The sequence below is a fragment of the Notamacropus eugenii genome, chromosome 6 (assembly GCF_028372415.1).
Source record: "Notamacropus eugenii isolate mMacEug1 chromosome 6, mMacEug1.pri_v2, whole genome shotgun sequence".
NCBI lineage: Eukaryota > Metazoa > Chordata > Mammalia > Diprotodontia > Macropodidae > Notamacropus > Notamacropus eugenii.
The window spans coordinates 247,853,309-247,875,283 of NC_092877.1; positions in this window are offsets into that span (position 1 = coordinate 247,853,309).

Here is a 21,975-nt window from a genome sequence, read left to right on the forward strand (position 1 = left end):
AACAAATACTCCTCTTTATGGATAAAAATATGCTAATTATATCATGTCACAGGAGGTTACACAGCTTCATCAAAGAAATCTATAGTCACTCACAGATGTTTTTTCTCTCCATCCATATAGCAAAGATAATGTAGATGAAGAAGGCTGTTGCCAAGATTGAAACATACATTTGGATGGAAACCCTACTGGGCTTGTCCAGCAGCAGGTATATATGGGACAGGAAATACACAGTATCTGATGATCCCAGAGAAAAATTGACTCAATTGCTTTTGGGAAAATTTAAAGCTTAACTGAATTCAAGCTTCCCATAAAAGCAAAGACAAACATTATCATCAATAAACAATTTTACTGTAGCAGCACTATTGACTATGAAGGATTACAGAGGAATTATCGTCCAATTGACAATGGAAAGAAGTATGATGGTTGAAATCATGTTACAGCACATAACCAACGAGTGAATTCAAAGAAGAGGAGAAAAGTAATTGCATGAAATTAAGAGAAAACAGATTAATAATTTTAATGAGAATGGAGAATGATAAGTGCACAGCAAGTATGACCAATCTGGAGATTTGGAAGAAATTACACAGAATCTCCCATAGGTTGATTAGAATTTCTGCAATGTATTTCTTGAAAAGTGTGGGGAAAAAATCCCCCAGAATAGCTAGTCATGATAACTTCCTGTAATTAAAGATATCATTTCATAAATTCTAGCTAATTGTTTGATGATATTAAATTACCTTAAACCAAAAATCTGCTACCAAGATATGTGAATCAAGAAATCTTTCCTCCGGATCTTGGAGATCATTCAATCAACATTTCAAATAAAAGACAGCAGCCAGAAGGAGGTTCTGGCACATTGTGAATCCATTATTGGGAATGTTGCCACAGTGGGAAGAAAAGAATGGATCAGTTTCAGTCCTAGAGAAGACTAACCTGGAGAATGAATGAATACTATTTTAAAGGAAGTTATCATTTGGCAGCTTTATACAGGATTTTTTTATTAACCAGTATGAAGTTAAAGTGTAGATACTATCTCTCCCTCAGATGTCATATCTGAATTGAAATGTATGTGGAAAGAAAGAGGTTATGGGAGGCAATGTATTTCTTCTCCAAAAAGAATGATGACAATTTGAATTAGAAATTCATAATCAAATCAAGAGGGAAGTTCTTAGGCCAAAATTTCCCAGCCACCTTTTCTTTTGCTTTTCTCTTTGTCTGGGAATTTACCTCATGGACAATTCCAAATGTTCCCAAGAGATTGAGAACTTTTGAGTTCAGTCGTTTGGGAAGTTGTTTTCCACAGGGAGAAGATATTCCAGTAGCATGGTTCTTGAAGAAGGAAGTACATGATACTGAAGCTGAAAGACTGAAGCTATGCTATAGAAAGAAGGTAGAGGGTAAAATGATCTAGCCTTACCAACGTTGTTTTTTACCATAAGACAGTTCAAGTCTTTTGGATTATAAGAATGCTTTATTTTTATATGTGTGTCTGGATTCCTGTGAGTCAGAGAATAATAAAATCATAGATTTGTAGTTGGAGTACTTTTTTTTTTGCTTCTCTGTTCTAGTTGAAATACAATTTCTCCTATTCATGAGACTATATTGCATATTAAGTTACTTTCGAGGAGACTCAGATTGTCTTACCCATATACAGAGAAACTTAGAAACACATTACATGTAACTTTTCTTTTGGATGCTTTCCTGGAGCAAAATTCTGGGGTGATGGCAAGCACCGCACAGACAAACTGATAATTTTGAATGAGGTGCATTTGGTGTGGTACCAAAGATCTCGGAGAAGCCTAATACCATAAAAGTGCACAGGGACACTTTGACTTACAGGAGTTAAGTGAGTAGCCCAAGTTCAGATACTAGGTGGAATAGTGAAAAGAGCTGTGGGATAGGAGTGATGAAGACCTGACCTCAAATTTTCCCTTACATAATCTTTAGTTGTATGATCCAGGACAAATCAATGAACCTTTCCTCCCCCCCATCCCATCACTTTCATCACCTGTAAAATATGAATGATGACAGCATCAACTTGCCAGAGTTGTGACTTTAATACTAGATGATAGATAATGTTAACAATGAAAGATTTGTATGAATGCTAACTTTGAAAGATGATGAAGATGATGAAAAAGATGATGATGATAGTGTCATAATGTGATTTTGAAACCAAGATCACCAATAACTCTAGTGTCGGGGACCTCTCCAATATGTCACATAGCCTCATCAAAGTCGTGGATAATGACACTATGTTTTGTCCTTATCGGCGACAATAATAGCTACAAAATGAATACCTGTTTATTAACTAATGGAGAAATATGGACTCCTTGATCAAAGTGATAATTAAGAAGCATAAATAATGTAAAGCACAGGGTATATGTAAATGGCTGATACAATTTTGACTCATGACTTCCATGATTTTCTTTCTTTTTATTTTTAAAATTTTATTTTTACTTTTCAACATTCACTTCCACAAGATTTTGAGTTTGAAATGCTCTCCTCATCTCTCCACTCCCCCAACCCCAAGGCAGTGTACATTTTGATTACCCCTCCCACAATTTGCCCTCACTTCTATCACATCCTCTACCTCTTATAGTCTCTGACCCTCTATTTTCTTGTAGGGCAAAATACATTTCTATACCCCATGGACTGCATGTCTTATTTCCCAGTTATACATAAAAAACACCATTTTTAGCATTATTTTTTATTTAAATTTTGAATTCTATATTCTCTCCTTTCCTCCCTCCCTACACATCCCGATTGGGAAGGCAAGCAATCTGATAAAAATTATGATGTGTAGTCCTGCAAAATCTTCCATAGCAGTCATGTTGTGAAAGACTATCCTATCGCACCCCCCATTTACCATCTTCTCTCCTTTAACCCTGTCCCTCCTCAAAAGTGTTTCCTTATGACTAATCCCTCCTCTTATTTGCCCTACCTTCCAATACAGCCCTGTCATCCCCTATTTTTTATAGGATAAGTATCTTTTCATATCCAATTGAGTGTGTGTGTTTTTCCCTCCTTAAGCCAATTCCAATGACAGTAAGGTTCACTCATTCTCTCTCATCTCCCCCCCTCTTCCTCTCCATTGTAAAAACTTGTTTTTGGCATTTTATGTGAGATAAGCTACCTCACTGAACATCTTCCATTCTCCTTCTCCCAGTATATTTCTCTATCACTCTTTTACCTTATTTATTTAGATAGCATCCCTTCATATTCCATGTAGGAATATAAGCAATTCAACTTCAAAAAGTCCCTTATTATTTGTCTTTCCTCTTTACCTTTTCATGATTCTTTTGATCCTTATATTTGAAAGTCAAATTTCCTATTCTGCTTTGGTATTTTCATCAAGAATGCTTGAAAATCCTGTATTTCATTGAAATTTCATTTTCTCCTCTGAAGTATTATGCTCTGCTTTGCTGGATGGGCAATTCTTGGTTGTAATCATAGCTCCTTTGACCTCCAGAATAAAATATTTCAAGGCTTCTAATCCCTAATTGTAGAAACTGCTAAATATTGTGATATCTTGATTGTGTTTACACAATAGTTGAAATATTTCTTTCTGGCTGCTTTGCAATATTTTCTCCTTGACCTAGGAACTTTGGAATTTGGACATAATATTTCTAGGAGTTTTCCTTTAGGGATCTGTTTCAGGAGATGATCAGTGGATTTTTTTTTACTTTCTTTTTTTTAATTGAACTATTTTACTTGTTTTCAGTGTTCAACAAACACTTTCATATATATATATTATATATACACATATATACATATATATGTATATATGTATGTATTTTTTTCCACTCCCTCCCACTGTTTCCACCCTCCCTCCCCACTCCATCACTGAGATGGCATACAATCTTATATAGGTTAAATGCATGTTGCATAGAAGAGTTAAAATGAATGGGGGGAACCATAAACCAGAAGAAAACATAACATAATACAAAATAAAATGGTTTGTTTCTGTCTGTGATCCAATTCCGTAGTTCTTTCTCTGGATGTGGAAGATGTTTTGCCTCAAGAGGATATTGGAAATTTTTTAAGTCCATGCATTTCAATGAAGTACTAAGTCTGTCAGAAAAAATTCCTCACACACTGTGGTTGTTGCTTTCTACAAAGTTTTCCTGGTTCTGCTCCTTTCACTCAGCATCACTTTGTATAAGTCTTTCCAGGCTTCTATGAAATCTTCCTGTTCATCATGTCTCATAGCACAATGGTATTCCATTACATTCACATACCACAACTTGTTCAGCTATACCCCAATTGATAGGCATCCCCTTGATTTCTAGTTTTTGGCCACCACAAAGAGATGCTATATATATATTTTCATACATGTGGACCTTTCCCATTTCTAAGATCTCTTAGGGTTAAAGTCCCAAAAGCAATATTGCTCAGTCAAAGAGTATGCACATTTTGGTAACCCTTTGGGCATAGTTCCAAATTGCTCTCCAGAAAGGTTGGATAAGCTCACAGCTCCACCAACAAGGAATTAGTGTTCCAACTCTCCCACATCTTCTTATCCTCTTCCTCTTTTTTTCATGTTAGTCAATGTGATAGGTGTTATGTGGTACCTCAGAGTTATTTTGGTACACATCTCTCTCATCAATAGTGATGTAAAGTATTTTTTCATATGATTATAGATAGTTTTAATTTCTTCCTCTGAAAATTCCCTGGTCATATCATTTGACTATCAATTAGGGAATGACTTGTATTTTTGTCCATTTGAATGAGTTCTCTACATATTTTAGAAATGAACCTTTTATCACAGACATCTAGTTGCAAAAATACTTTCTCAGTTTTCTGCTTACCTCCTAATTTTGATTGCATTGGGTTTATTTGTGCAAAAAATTTTTCAATTTCTTGTAATCAAAATTATCCATTTTTCATTTCATAAAATTCTCTATCTCTTGTTGCATCATAAAATTCTCCATTCTCCATAAATCTGACAAATGCATTATTCTTTATTTATAGTATCAGTCTTTATAGCTAGTCATGTAGCCATTTGGACTTTATTCTTGTGTGTGCTATCAGGCATTGGTCTGTGCCCATTTTCTGCCACACTCATTCAATTTTCCCATCAATTTTTGTCAAAAACTGAGTTCTTATTCCAGAATCTGGGGTTATTGGGTTTATCAAACAGTAGATTGCTGTATTCATTAACTACTATGTCTTGAGTACCTAACCTATTTCACTGGTCTACCCCTCTGTTTCTTAGCCAGTGCCATATGGTTTTGAGGATTGCTGCTTTATAATAAAATTTGAGATCTAGTTGGGCTAGGCCACCATCCTTAGCATTTCTTTTCATTACCTCTCTTGATATTCTGTAACTTTTGTTTTTCCAGATGAACTCTGATATTATTTTGTCTAGCTCTAGAAAATAGTTATCTGGTATTTTGATTGGTATGGCATGGAATAAGCAAATTAATTTAGGTAGCATTGTCATTTTTATCATATTAGCTTGGCCTACCCACAAACAGCTGATATTTTTCCACCTACATGGATCTGACTTTATTTATGTGAAAAATATTTTACAAATGTGTTTATATAGTCCCTGGGAATGTTTTTGCCAGGTAGATTCCCAGATTTTTTATACTGTTTCTCATAGCTTTCAATGGAATTTCTCTTTCTCTCTCTTCCTATTTGGCTCTGTTAGTTATGCATAGAAATGAGATGATTGACTTGGGTTTATTTTGTAACTTGCAGCTTTGCCAAAGTTGTTTATTTTTTATTATTTCAAGTAGTTTTTCACTTGATTCACTGGGATTCTCTAAGTATATTATCATATCATCTGCAAAGAGTGATAATTTAGTTTCTGCTTTGCATATTCCAATTCATTCAATTTCTTTTTATTCTCTTATTGCTACAGCTAGCATTTCTAATACCATATTGAATAACAGTGGTGATAATGGACATCCTTGTTTCATCCCTGATCTTATTGGAAATGCATCTAACTAGTCCTTACTGCACATAATGCTTACCGATGGTTTTAGGTAGTTGCTGCTTATTATTTTAGGGAAAGTTCCATTTCTTCCTATGCTTTCCAGTGTTTTCAATAAGAATTGGTGTTGTATTATGTCAAAAGCTTCTTCTGCACCTATTGAGATAATCATGTGGTTTGTTATTTTTTTGTTTATGTGATCAATAATGCCAATGATTTTTCTGATATTGAACCAGCCCTGTATTCCTGGTGTAAAGCTTACCTGATCATAATATGTTATTCTCATGATAAGTTACTGTATTCTTTTTGCTAACATCTTATTTAAAATTTTTACATCTATACTTATTAGAGAAATTGGTCTAAAATTTTCTTTCTCTGTTTTGGCTCTTCCTGCTTTAGGTATGAGAACCATATTTGTATCATAAAAATAATTTGGTAGGTCTCCTTCCTCGGTAATTTTCCCAAATACTCTCTATATTATTGGAATTATCTGTTCTTTAAATGTTTGATACAATTCACTTTGAAATCCACCCAGCTCTGGAGATTTTTTCCTAGGGACTTCATTAATGGCTTGTTCGGTTTCCTTTACGAAGATGGGGTTATTTATATGCTCTACTTCCTCTTCTGTTTATCTGAGCAATTTATATTTTTTAAAAATAATGATCTATCTCATTTAGGTAATTGAATTTAGGGCATAAAGTAGGGCAAAGTAATTTCTAATTATTGTTTTAATTTCCTCCTCATTGGAGGTGAGTTCACCCTTTTCATTTTTGGTATTGGTAACTTGGTTTTCTTATTTTTTTAGTCAAATTGACCAAAGGTTCATCAATTATATTGTGTTTTTTTAAATACCAACACTTAGTTTTATTTATTAGTTCAATAGTTTTCTTAATTTCAGTTTTATTAATCTCTCCTTTGATTTCCACTATTTCTAATTTGTCATTTACTTGGGAACTTTCAGTTTGTTCTTTTTTGAACTTTTCCAGCTGCATACCTACTACACTGATCTCCTCTTTCTCTATTTTATTGATGCAGACATTCAAAGATATAGAACTTCTCCTGAGAACTGTTTTTGCAGTATCTCATAATATATGGTGGGTTGTCTTATTATTGTCCTTCTCTTGAATGAAGTTGTTGATTGTTTCTACAATTTATTGTTTAACCCACTCTTTGTTTAGGATTAAATTGTTTACATTCCAATTAGTTTTGGGGTTGTATTTTCATGGTCTTTGATTTCATATAAGTGTTATGGCATTATGATCTGAGAAGGATGCATTGAGTGTCTCTGCCTTTCTGCACTGAATTATGAAGTTTTTATGGCCTGGTAAATCTTTGTATATGTGCCATATACTGCTGAGAAAAAGGTATATTCCTTTCTATACCCATTCATTTTTCTCCAGAGATCACTCATATCTACCTTATCCAGAGTTTTTCCAGCTTTTCTTCTATTTCTCTTATTTGGGTTTTAAAATTCTTCCTGATCTCTTCTGAGAAGGCTCTTTGTGCTTCCTACCACTTCATATTCCCTTCTGAAGTTTCAGATGGGAGTGCAGTCTCAATGCAGACCTCTTTTGTGTTTGTATTTTGGTCCTTGGACCTGTAGAAAGAATCCGTGGTGTTTTCCTTTCTGCTTTATTTCTTACTCATGATAATCACCCTTTTCCTGGCTTTTAAATAGATCTCTGCATGTGGGGTACAGGGAGCTCTGTCCCACGGTTCTTGTGCCTAAAACTTGAGACTTTGTGTGTTGTGTACTGTGGTTCTATCAGCTAGAAGCTAACATGCTTCAGTTTTTTCCTCATGCTGAGTTCACTGGTGTTAGAAATCAGAGGTCAGGTGAGGTTTCCCCTCAGTTTTCCTGGAGCTAGCTTCTTAAGCGTGGGGGAAAGGTGTTCTGCCCCAGGGGGGCTCCTTTGCATAAGCAAACTCAGATGTTTGTGATCCCATCTGCACTAGTGTCTTCTCAATTTCCCTGGGGTGCTGAGGCACACTTGGGGTCCTGGTTTTGTCAGTTTTTGGCTTCACCACCCAGGGCTCAGGATCTTCTCCAAGTTTGTTGAGGTGGGGCTGTCTGCGACAGCTCTGATCTTACACTCGTCCATTTCAGTCACAGCAAGAAGAACCCTCCTTAGAGATCTTCCTAACCTCATGGGCTAAGAGTCTGTTTACCCCTACTGCTACTACCTCTGTTCCAGGATTTTTCCCAGGGAGATATTCTCTGGTGTCATCTAGGTCAACAAGAGGAGGGAGATAGCACTTACCAATCAGGCTGCCATCCTGGCTCCTGGAGCTAGAAATGATTGGTGGATTCTTTCTACTTCTATTTCCCACTCTGCTTCTAGACACCAGAGTTTTCCTTGATAATTTCTGAAAAGATGATGTCTAGGCTCACTTTTTTTAAATCATGGTTTTCAGGTAGTCCAATAATTTTTCAATTATCTTTCCTGGATCTATTTTCCAGGTCAGTTATTTTCCTAATGAAATATTACACATTGTCTTGTATGTTTGTTTTTTATTTGTTTGGCTTTGTTTATAATTTCTTGGTTCTTAATTCCTTGGTCCTAGGTTCTGAGCTTTCATTTGTTCCATTCTAATTTTTAAGGAATTATTGACTTCAGTGAGCTTTTGTACCTCCTTTTCCATTTGGTCAATTCGGCTTTTTAAGGCACTCTTTTCCTTGTTGGGTTTTGGAATTCTTTTGTAATTTTGGTTAGTCTATTTTTAAAGATGTTATTTTATTTAGCATTTTTTTGGTTGTCCTATAATAAGCTGTGGACTTGTTTTCCATGATTTTCTTGCATCACTCTCATTTATCTTCACAATTTTTCCTCTCCTTCTCTTACTTGCTTTTCAAAACCCTTTTTTGAGCTCTTCCATGGCCTGTAACCAGTTCATATTTTTCTTGGATAATTTGGATGTTTGAGTTTTGACTTTGTTGTCTGTTTTTGGTTGTAAATTTTGTTCTTCCTTGTCATGATAGTAAGATGCTATAGTCTGATTTTACACTAACTGTTTGCTCATTTTTCCAGCCAATTACTTGACTCTTTACTTCTTTGTGAAGGTAGGGCTCTACTTCCAATGTGTGTCTTTGGGGAAGTATGCTGTCTCAAGTTTGAGGGGTTTGTCACAGCTATTTTCAGAGATACTTCAAGGGACCTCTAAATTTTAAGGTCTTCCAAGGCGGTATAATCAAACTACAGGTGTTCACTATTCTATTGGCCTTCACTCTGGTCTGTGAGTAACCACAGGCTCTCATTTCTTTCTTAGAACTGCCTTGGAGCATTTGCTCTCAACTTCCTCCACAAGTTCCACCACACCTCCAACCCTCTTATCTTAGGACTGCAACTACCACGCGGGATTCTGAGCCAGATCAGAGCATGGACAAGCAAGAGAAGCCAGTCTCAGTACCAGCAAAGTGATCCATACAATTCCTCTCTTCTTAGCCACTTCATCACTACATAGGATGTGGGTTAAGAGCTTCTGAAGCAACCACTGCCTCCACCATCATCACCACAGAACCCACACTTTGACCATACCACATTACTCTCTCACACAGGTCTGACAGACTTTCTTGCTATAAGAGAACCAAAAAATTCTGAACAAAATAATACCTTTAATAATACACTAACAGAAATGGCAAAAGAAGTACAAAATCAAACAAGGAGAAGAATGGATTAAAAAAGCAGAATTGGCCAAATGGAAAAGGAGATCCAAAAGCTCACTGAACTCACTGACCTTCTTTTCGTCTTCAGGATTTGGAGGCTGAGAAGTCTGGAAGTCACTGCAACTGCCAGCAATTCAGGCCCTGAGTCTGACCTCATCTGTGCCAGCACAGCATATGTTGGATTGTGCTCTGCTTTCAGATTGGTGCAACCGATGTTTCTCGTTGACATTCCAGGTTTCTTGTGCTAGAAATTTGTTTCATTTTATTATTTAGTTGATTCTGCTGCTCTAGAATTTATGTAGCATTGTTTTTACAGATATTTGGAGGGGATTAGAGGAGAACTCAAGCAAATTCCGGCTTTTATTCTGCCATCTTGGCTCCACCTCCAGATTCCATGATTTTTCTTCACTACATACATACACAAACATATATATGTAGGTATATTCATGTAGATACATATACATACATGTATATGTGTGCTTATGTATGTATATACATACATACCTACACACACACATACACACACACACACATACACACACACACACACACACACACACACACACACACACACACATATATATATATATATATATATATATATGATGTACAATGAGACAACAATGCATAAAGTAGTAGCTCAAAAATTTATTTTATGGGAAATGGTCAGTGGACTCTAAAATAGGACAACAATACTATTAATATTTTAAAGGCTACATGAATTCAGGGGCAATCTCTGCACAATCTATTTATTTTTACAATAAATATACTTACCCTACCCATGGTAAATTATCACTGAATGTTTAATGATAATGATGGTGAAGAGTCTCATGTGAAGTTTCAAGATATGACACCAGACTCATGTCAACTATGAGAACTTGTGCTCTTTATTAAGTGGGGGAGGGAACAGAGAACATGGTAAAAAGAGATATTCCAATGTACAACTCCTGCTAGCACATGCAGCTATAGTAATTTACTTAGAATTTTTTTTCTGCCCCTTTAGCTGTGAAATATCTTAAAACAAATTTTTAAAATTGGAGCAAATACTCTAGAAGATCAAAAACCATTCACTTTTCTATAATCTTCTATAGAAAATATAAATTCACTCTAAATTAAAAATGTTTTTGACATTTTGGACAGCAATTTCCATTCACTTTGGGAATGTGGTATATTTGAACATGTTAACTAGTCACTTCGGACTATAAAGTGTTTCTATAAAATCATCTTCTCTTCCAAGAAGACCCAACTTCTAATATCTTCTCTATTTTTTTATCTACATTTACATTCTAGATGTATGAATAATTTTGGAATTCTGATAATTAAAATTATCCAAGATAAGTCTGAAGGACAGATGATAAAAAATAAAACATCATAGATAATACAAAATATTTAGAAGTCTGCCTGCTAAGACAAATCCAGGAACCATATAAAACTCAATTGCAAAACATTCTTTATAAAAAATAAACATTCTTTATAAAATGGACAACTCTAACTGAATTAAATTGCTTATTCTGTGCTACATCAAATCACCAAAAATATTATTTTACAGAGCAAAAAAAATAATAATAAAAACCCCATCCAAAGGGAGAAAAGAGCTATGCAGGGGTCAAGACGGTGGAATAACCAGTTCATCCCTATAACTCTACCATATTCACTTCCAAACACCCATTAAATAGTACCCCCAAACAAATCCTGGAATAGTAGAACCAGTAAAAAAAATGGGGAGGTGAAAAATATTTTAGCCAATAAAACTTGGAAGATTGGCAAGGAAGATAAATCTCACTCAAGAAAAGGGGGAGCACATTCCAGGACAGGAAGCATCCCAGCAAGCCAGCAGCCAAAGCGACCTAAACCAGTAAAGGACCTTGATCCCCAGTGCAGTGGAGCAGGCAAATGTCAACACCAGGACCCCCATGTTCTTTATGTAGCCAGGGAATGAACAAACTCCAGTTCTAAGAACTACCACATGCTTCAGTGTAGCCTTGAGCAAATGGGCATACTCCAGAGGCCAGACTTCCACTACCTTCTGTGCAGCCCAAGAAATGCAGGAAGTGCATGCCATTAGCCCTCAGCACATGCCAGATCCCTCCACATGGACCTCAGCTCAGCATCAGGTAAGCTGGCAGATCCCTACTTCCTCTAGCAATATAAATCACCCCAATTACACCCATCAGAACAGCATCTGACCAAAGGATCCACTTGGGAAACTCAAGGCAGCATCAGCACAACACCAGATAAATAGCCAGTGCCTGCAATCACTTAAACAAGAAGCCTGAGGGAGAGTACCTTTCTCCACAGGTGCAGAATTCAAATTTAAAAGAAAGGGAAAAGACCCATTCGAGAAAAGCAACAACAACCACAACAATATGTGACTAAATTGTTATGATGAGAAAGAAGACAAAGACACCAACTCAGAAAAAGCAACACAAAAAACATATGAGTAAAATTCCAAAGAAAAATTAGGGAATGATCTCCAACTCAGAAAGAACTGCTGGAAGAACTAAAAAAGTAGCTTTAATTTGAGAGAAGAGAGGTGAAAGAAAAAATGGGAAAAGAAATGAGAGAGCTATAGAGAATTAGCAAAAAAAAATAGAGACTCAACAGCTTGGAAAAAAATGTTTAAAAAGTAGAATTTGCAAATTTGAAAAGAGGATACAAAAATCCACCAAAGAAAACAATTAAATAGTAGTATATCTGACTAAATGGAAAAGAAAGTGCACAAGCTTATTGAGGAAAACAACACCTCAAAAGTTAGAACTGGACAGGAGGGTACTAATGACACTTTGAGACATCAAAAATCAATGAAACAAATATAAAAGAATAAAAAAAAAGACAACATTTCCTCATTGGAAAGAAGGGAAGCTAGGTGGTACATTGGATAGAGCACCAGTTCAGGAGTCAGGAGAACCTGAGTTCAAATCTCATCTCAGACACTTGACACTCACTAGCTGTGTGACCTTGGGCAAGTCACTTAACCCCAATTGCCTCATCCTGGTTCATCTCTAGTCATCTTGATGAATATATGGTCACTAGATTCAGATGGCTCTGGAAGAGAAATGAGGCTGGTTACCTGCACAGCTGTCCCTCACTCAAAACAAAGTCAAGTGCAAATCATGTCATCATTTCTCTGATGGCATGATCTTCTTTGGCAACTAAGGATGAACACATAATCTAGAAAGTACATCTAGGAGACACAATCACTGGAGTAAATGAAAGACACAATCAAAAGGATGACCTGGGCAATGTCTTCAAAGAAATTATCAAGGAAATGTATCCTGATGTTTTGGAAGCAGAGAGTAAAAATAGACTTTAAAAGAATCCACCAATAACCTCAGTAAAGAAATCACAAAAGAAGAATTCCAAGGAACATTACAGCCAAATTTCATAACTATCAGGTCAAGGAAAAAATGCTACAAGAAGCTAGAAATAAAAAGTTCAAATATATGGGAGTCACAATCTGCGTTACACAGGACTTAGCATCTGCAACATTAAATGATCAGAGGTCATGGAACATAATTCTCTGGAAAGCAAAGAAGCTAGACTACAACCAAGAATCATCTACCTGGGAAAATTAAGTGTAATACATGAAGGTAACAAAAAAATGATAATTCAATGAAGTAGAAGAAATTCAAGCTTTCATAAGGAAAAGACCAGAACTAAACCAAAAATTAGACCTCCAACAGGAAGACCAAACAGAAGCATAAAGAGTAGGAAAAAAAAAAAAAAAGGGAAAGAAAACATAAGGCATTCAATACAGTTAAACTATTTATATACCTGCTCTTGTAGATGATAGTTATAATTCTTAAAAACTGTATCACTAACAGCTATTTTTGGTCTTTCTTTCTTGAAACTGATTATGATATCAGGAAGATGATGTCATGATTTCCCAAAAAAAATGATTTAAGTTAGGGAGGGTTGTGAAGTCACTAGCCTCACTTTCTCCTCTGCAGCCATTCAGAACAAGTCACAAGATACAGATCAGGAAAACTGGATATGATCGCCATCACTGAAAGTATAACTAGAAGCAATATATATAGACAGAACATATTAGTAAAATATGAATTTGTGGAAATGACATCAAAAATTAACGGATGAGAAAGAGAAGTATAATGGTTGCAAAGGGAAGGGAAAGGCCAAATGATGTAAATCATTTCCCATGAAGAGGTACAAAAGACTTATTACAGTGAGGGGAAGATGGAAAAGTGGTTGATGAGTGCTGCTTAAAACTTATTGTCATGAGTATTGACTCCAATAAAAGTTCATATATACTTTCAGTTAAATATAGAAATGTATCTTACCAACAGGGAAGTAGGAGGTGAAGAGGTCAAGTAAAAGGTGGAAGGGGAACTGACCAAAGAAAGGACAGATCAAGGGATTTGGTAGACAGTAGAAAAACACTCATGAAGAAAGAAGGGGTAGAGGAGAGCCAAGATGGCAGAGTTGAAGCAGGGACCTTCTTTAACTCTCCACTCCAAAACCCCTCAAAATACTTGTACAAATTACTCTAGAAGATGGCAGAGTAGAAAGATGCACATACACACAGCTCCGAACCCACAACCCACAGAATGGCCAGAGGGGACCAACTCACGGTGAATTCTGCACCCAGAGGCCACGGAATATTGGAGCGAGGGAGACTTCTGTTCCGGAGAGACCAGCAAACCTCTCGCGGGGGTCCTTCGCGCTGCGGACTGGAGGCCGGGACTGGGAGCTGAGTGCAGCCCTGCCGTGGTCGCAACACCAAGAGGAAAAGATCCAAGTGGGCTACGGGGACGGGATCTCCAGCGGCCACGCAGGTCCTTCCACCCACAAAGGGACCTGCAAACCTCTCGCAAAAGGTCTGTCGCGCTACAGACGCGGAGCCCAGCCCAGACCTGTGGCAGCCGCATCTCCAAGAGGTATAGACCAGAGCAGGCTTCAGGAACAGGGTCTCCAGCAGCAGCAGAAGCCCCTCCACCCACAGGTGACGGGGGTCGGTGAGAGAGTCTCTTTGGCGGGTCGAGAGGGGAGTGGGGTGCCCCCATGGCTCAGCCCCACCCCCTGGGAGATAGAAGCTGAGAGGTGGCTGCAGACAGGGGCTCCCCAAGCGGGCGGAAGCCTGGATCCATTGTGGAAGGTCTGTACATAAACCGCCTGAGGGAACTGAGCCTGAGAGGCGGCCCTGCCCCGACCTGACCACCTGAACTTAATTCTCACACTGAATAGCAGCCCTGCCCCCGCCAAAAGCCCTAAGGAGGGAAGCAGCATTTGAATCTCAGTCCCCAAACGCTGGCTTGGAGGACCAGGAGGCGAGGTGGGTATGAGGAGAATATCCAGAGGTCAAGTCACTGGCTGGGGAGAATGCTCAGAAAAGGCAAAAGAAATAAAACTATTGAAGGTTACTTTCTTGGAGAACAGACATTTCCTCCCTTCCTTTCTGATGAGGAAGAACAATGCTTACCATCAGGCAAAGACACAGAAATCAAGGATTCTGTGTCCCAGCCCACCCAATGGGCTCAGGCCATGGAAGAGCTCAAAAAGAATTTTGAAAATCAAGTTAGAGAGGTGGAGGAAAAACTGGGAAGAGAAATGAGAGGGATGAAAGAGAAGCATGAAAACCAGATCAGCTCCCTGCTAAAGGAGAACCAAAAAAATGTTGAAGAAATTAACACCTTGAAAACTAGCCTAACTCCATTGGCAAAAGAGGTTCAAAAAGCCAATGAGGAGAAGAATGCTTTCAAAAGAAGAATTAGCCAAATGGAAAAGGAGATTCAAAAGCTCACTGAAGAAAATAGTTCTTTCAAAACTAGAATGGCACAGATGGACGCTAATGACTTTATGAGAAATACAGATATAACAGAACATAGCTAGAAGATTGGAAAAATGGAAGATAACGTGAAATATCTCATTGGAAAAACAACTGACCTGGAAAATAGATTCAGGAGAGACAATGTAAAAATTCTGGGACTACCTGAAAACCATAATCAAAAGAAGAGCCTAGACATCATCTTCCATGAAATTATGCAGGAAAACTGCCCTGAGATTCTAGAACCAGAGGGCAAAATAAATATTCAAGGAATCCTCAGAACACCGCATGAAAGAGATACAAAAAGAGAAACTCCTAGGAACATTGTGGCCAAATTACAGAATTCCCAGGGGAAAGAGAAAATGTTGCAAGCAGCTAGAAAGAAACAATTCAAGTATTGTGGAAATACAATCAGGATAGCACAATATCTGGCACCCTCTACATTGAGAGATAGAAGGGAATGGAATAGGATATTCCAGAAGTCAAAGGAACTAGGACTGAAGCCAAGAATCACCTCCCCAGCAAAACTGAGTATAGTACTTCAGGAGAAAAAATGGTCTTTCAATGAAATAGAGGACTTTCAAATTTTCCTGATGAAAAGACCAGAGCTGGAAAGAAAATTTGACTTTCTAACACAAGAATGAAGAGAACCATGAAAAGGTGAACAGCAAAGAGAAGTCATAAGGGACTTACTAAAGCTGAACTGTTTACATTCCTACATGGAAAGACAATATTTGTAACTCTTGAAACATTTCAGTATCTGGGTACTGGGTGGGAGCACACACACACACACATGCACACACGCACACATACATAGAGACAGAGTGCACAGAGTGAATTGAAGAGGATGGGATCATATCTTTAAAAAAAATGAAATCAAGCAGTGAGAGAGAAATATTGGGAGGAGAAAGGCAGAATTTATATGGGGCAAATTATCTCTCATAAAAGAGGCAAGCAAAAGACTTATTAGTGGTTGGATAAAGAGGGGAGGGAAGAGAAAATCATGAGGTCTACTCTCATCACATTCCACTAAAGGAAAGAATATAATGCACACTCATTTTGATAGGAAAACCTATCTCATAATACAGGAGAGTGGGAGACAGGGGCACAAGCAGAGTGGGGGGGAGGATAGAGGGGAGGGCATGGGGAGGAGAATGCAATCCGAGGTCGACACTCATGGGGAGGGAAAGGACCATAACAAAATAGAAGTAATGGGGGACAGGATAGGATGGATGGAAATATAGTTAGTCCTATACAACACAACTAGTACGGAAATCATTTGCAAAACTAAACAGATATGGCCTATATTGAATTGCCTGTCTTCCAAGGGGAAGGGGTGGAGAGGGAGGGAGCTAAAGAAGTTGGAACTCAAAGTGTTAGGACCAAATGTAATGTTCTTACCACTGGGTAACAAGAAATACAGGTTAAGGGGTCAAGAAAGCTATCTGCCCCTACAGGACAAAAGAGAAGACGGAGACAAGGGCAAGGAGGGAGGATAGAGGAGAGAGCAGATAGGTCACAGGGGCAATTAGAAAGCTTGGGTCTGGGGGGGGAGGGGATAAAAGGGGAGGAAATTTGTAACCCAAAATTGTGTGAAAATAAATGTTAAAAGTTAAATAAAAAATAATGAAATCAAGCAGTGAGAGAAATACTGGGAAGAGAAAGGGAGAAATTGAATGGGGCAAATTATCTCTCATAAAAGAGGCAAGCAAAAGACTTATTCGTGGAGGGATATAGAGGGGAGGTGAGAGAAAAAACATGAGGTTTACTCTCATCACATTCCACTAAAGGAAAGAATAAAATGCACACTCATTTTGATAGGAAAACCTATCTCACAATACAGGAGAGTGGGGGACAAGGGCACAAGCAGGGTGGGGGGAGATGATAGAGGGGAGGGCATGGGGAGGAGAATGCAATCTGAGGTCGACACTCATGGGGAGGGAAAGGATCATAAGAGAATAGAAGTAATGGGGGACAGGATCGGATGGAGGGAAATATAGTTAGTCCTATACAACACAACTAGTATGGAAATCATTTGCAAAACTACACAGATTTGGCCTATATTGAATTGCTTGTCCTCCAAAGGGAAGGGGTGGAGAGGGAGGGAGCTAAAGAAGTTGGAACTCAAAGTGTTAGAATCAACTGTAATGTTCTTACCACTAGGAAATAAGAAATACAGGTTAAGGAGTAAAGAAAGCTATCTGGCCCTACAGGACAAAAGAGAAGACGGAGACAAGGGCAGAGAGGGAGGATAGAAGAGAGAGCAGATTGGTCACAGGGGCAATTAGAACGCTTGGGTTTGGGGCGGGAGGGGATAAAAGGGGAGAAAATTTGTAACCCAAAATTTTGTGAAAATAAATGTTAAAAGTTAAATTAAAAAAAAAATTACTCTAAACAATTTCTAGAGCAGCAGAAGCCACAAAATGAAAGAGTGAAACAGATTTGCAGACCAAGACAATCTGGAAGTCCAACAGGAAGGTTCTATTGTATCATGCTCAAAGCCAAGTGAAACCTACTCTACACTGGCACAGAGGGTCCTGGAGCAGGCCTCAGAGCACTGAATTACTGGTAGCTTCTGTGATATCCAGACTTCTCATCCCATAAACACCAAAGAAAACTTCAAAAGTCGGTGAGAAATCTCTGTCATATGGCTGAGAGTGGAACTTGGTTCTGCCCTCAGCCATAGAGCTAGAGTGGTGACAATCAGTGGTACAGCAGAGGCTCCTTCTGTAGCTCACAGTCTACAGATGGTGGGGGAATCAACCAGCTGATTTTGTGTCACAGCCCTCAATGGCAGTACTCGGGTGAGGAGGAATGGTGTGGTGGAGCTGGTGGTGGCTATGGAGAGGGCATCCATTTCACAGTTCCAGGGCAAAAAAGAATGTTTGTGGTTGCTCGCAGACCAGAGCGTAGGCCAGGAAAGTAAACTCCTCTGACTTGATTATACCAATTTGGAAGGACTGAGAACTTGTATGTCTCTAGAGATACCTCTGAAAACAGCTGCAAAAAACCTCTGAAATTTGTGGTAGTAAAACTTCCACTTAAAAAAGAGTTCAAAAGTCAAGTAATTGGCTGGAAAAATGTCCAAAAAGGGGGGAAATAAACTAAAAAATGTTACTTTCTTGGTGAAAAGCTCTTTTCTACCTTTTTTCAGATGAGGACGGTCAAAGTATGCAAGTGGAGGAAGTTCAAAGCATGCAACCAGAGGAAGATGCCAAAGTCGAGGTTCCTACATCCAGAGTCTCAAAATAATTATATATACACATACATATGTCTGTCTATATGCAAATATACATATGTATATGTACATGTATACATATACATATATATGCATAGGTATTCACATGCATATGCACACATATTTTATACACATACACATATATATGTAAGGTAAGAAAAAAGAAACAAAGAAAAGGGGGAATTGGAGAGAGAAGAGTGAAAAGAGGAAGAATATGATCAAGGGAAATACACAGCTAATTATCACAACTCTGGCTGTGAACAGGATCAACCCTCCTATGAAATGGAAGCAAATAGCTGAGTGTATCAAATTCTGGAATCTTACAATATGTTGTTTGCAAGAAACACTATCGTTGTAAAAAGACACACAGAATAAAAGGTAAGGGACTGGAGCAGAATATATTATGCTTCAACTAAAGTGAAGGGAAAATAGCAGGGGTAGTAATCCCTACCATAGATGAAGTAAAAGCAAAATTGAAAGAGATAAGGAAGTAAACTACATTTACTAGAAGGTACTATAGAACATTAAGCAATATCATTTCTAAACATATATGCATCAGATGATATAGCAATCAAATTCTTTCCTTTTTCTTTAATGGTATATTATTTTTCCAATTACATGAAAATACATTTTTCCACGTTTTGAAAGTTTTGAGTTCCAAATTTTTCACTCCGTACTTTCTACTCACCTCCCCAAGACAGAGAGCAATCTGATAGATGTTATATTAGAACAATAATGTTGAATACAGTTCCACATAAATCATATTGTAAAAGAAGGATCAGAACAAAAGGGAAAATCAAGAAAAAGAAAAAAAGAAACCTCAAAATATGAAAATAGGGTGCTGCATTCTGGATTCAGACTTTTATTGGTCTTTGTTTGGATGTAGATAGCACTTCCTATCCTGAGTTTTTTAAAATTGTATTGCATTGTATTGTTGAAAAGAGCTAAGTCTATCATAGTTAACCACTGCCCAATGTTGTTTTTGCTGTGTATGATGTTACATTGTTCTGCACCCTTCACCCTGCATCAGTTCATGTAAGACTTTCTATGCTTTTCTGAGATTTTTCTGCTCATCACTTCCTACAGTACAATAGTATTATATTAATATTATTTTTTAAATGAAAGGAAAAAATCAAGAATACTAAAGGAATAAATGAAAGAAGTTGAAGGAAGATAGCAGAGCAGTATCAGATTTCACACTGTACAACAAAGCTCAGATCATTAATGCTACCTGGTACTGGTTAAGAAACTGGGTATTGAATCGGCATATTAGATTGGGTTCAAAATACACTGTAATGAATAATCATAACCATCTAATATTTGTTAAACTCTAAAGTTCCAGCTTTTGAAGCAATAACTGCCAAACTGCCAAAACAAATTTCACAAAAAAAACCCCAAAACTATAATGTAGTTTAGCAGAAACTAGGATTAGACCATCATTTCACAGAGTATATGAAGATTAAAAAAAATGGGTACATGAGTTAGACTTAAAGGGTGATGTCATAAACAAATTAGAACAGCATGTAAACTTTTACCTCTCATGTTTACAGATAACAATTTTATAACCTAATAAGAGACAGAGATAGGGAGTTAAATGGATAATTTTGATTATGTAAAATTTTTAAAAATGCACAAGCAAAACCAATTCAAGTCACAATTAGTAGGAAAACTGAAAATCGGAGGGAAATTGCAGAAAGTTCATTTGATGAAGGACTCATTTTTCAAATATGTAAAGAACTGAATAAAATTTATAAAATAATTTGAAACACTTCCCAATTAGGAAAATGTCAAAGAATATGAATTAGCAGTTTTCAGAAAATGAAAACAAAGCTGTGTACAGTCATATGAAATAATACTCTAAATCACCATTAATTATAGAAATGGAAATTAAACCCATTCTGAGATGTCTTATACCTATCAAGTTTGCTAACATGACAGAAAAGAAAAATGAAAAATGATGGAGGGGATGTGGAAAAACAGGGAAACTAATGCATTGTTGATGGAGTTGTAAACTGGTTTAATCATTTTCTAGAACAAGTTGGAACTATGCTCTATAGAGCTAGAATAACTACTGTATCAGCAACTTGATGCAATGGAGGGAGAGGAAGGTCCGAAGTCTGGAAGACTCATCCTCCTGAGTTCAATCTAGCCTCATCCATTTACTAGCTTTGTGACCTTAGGCAAGTTACTTAACTTTTTAAGCCTCATTTTCCTCACCTGAAAAATGAATTGGAAAAAGAAATGGCAACCTACTCCAGTATTTTTAACAAGAAAATTTCAAATAGTGTTAGAAAGTGCAATATATAATTGAAAATCATTTAATATACCATAATCCTAAATCAAATTAAAATTCTACTAATAAAATGAACATTGAAGAGGGCAAGGGGGAGGGAAAAGATTTGGATATCAAAATTTAAAAAGTATTAAATATTGTTTTTACATGTCATTCACTGAGGAAAAATAAAATATTAAATAAAAATGCACATAAACACATATATCTACCCAAAGATATATCTATGTGATTGGGCAAGGAATGATTTATCATACACATTTTTGTACCACACAGATTTATTTTAGTGAAGTTTTTAGAACTTCTTGGGAATTATTTTTTTAATTCTTAAAATTTACTTCATTCATTCCCTTATTAAATGTAAAATTTCCTTAGTCTTTTTTTCCACCATATCTGAAAAGAACCAACCTTAGAATAGAGAACCAGAACTACTGGCTTATTATATGTTTAATAAAAGGATTACAAAATGAAAATTTAATTAAATCATTCATTTTATTTTTCATGTTGCAGTGGAGAGAAGAGTCATCTCAGGAATAGAGTGAATGCAGTCATTTTAGGAATATAGGTGACTACAATCTCATCTATGATGTTTTTATGCTACAGTTAAGTTTCCCATTAATGGGTGTGAAATAGAATATCTGTACTTGGCCGTTTAATTTTTTTCTGTTCTATTATATTCTGATATAAATAACTATAAACAGTAATTGGATTATCATTTTAGATTCTTGCATATAAGATTATAAAAACTTTCAAAATTATACTTAAATAATTCATTCCTTTATTTATTTGTGACAGGCTATGGCAGCCCATTGCCTTCTCTGACAATTGTTTTGGAAGTTTTTATCCAAATTAAGATCAAGTCTTTCCCAACATGTTTTAATTCATCATGGTTACCATCTTTAATATGAATTGTTTTGTTCCATATGTAACATAAAATGTTCTGCTTGACCCACTTAGGTACAGATGATAGTCTGATTCTTCTGAGACCTATAGAATAAATCCAAATTCTTTAAAAGTAAGTTAATTTGAAATGCAACAAAAACAGATTGAAGTAGAAAATGGA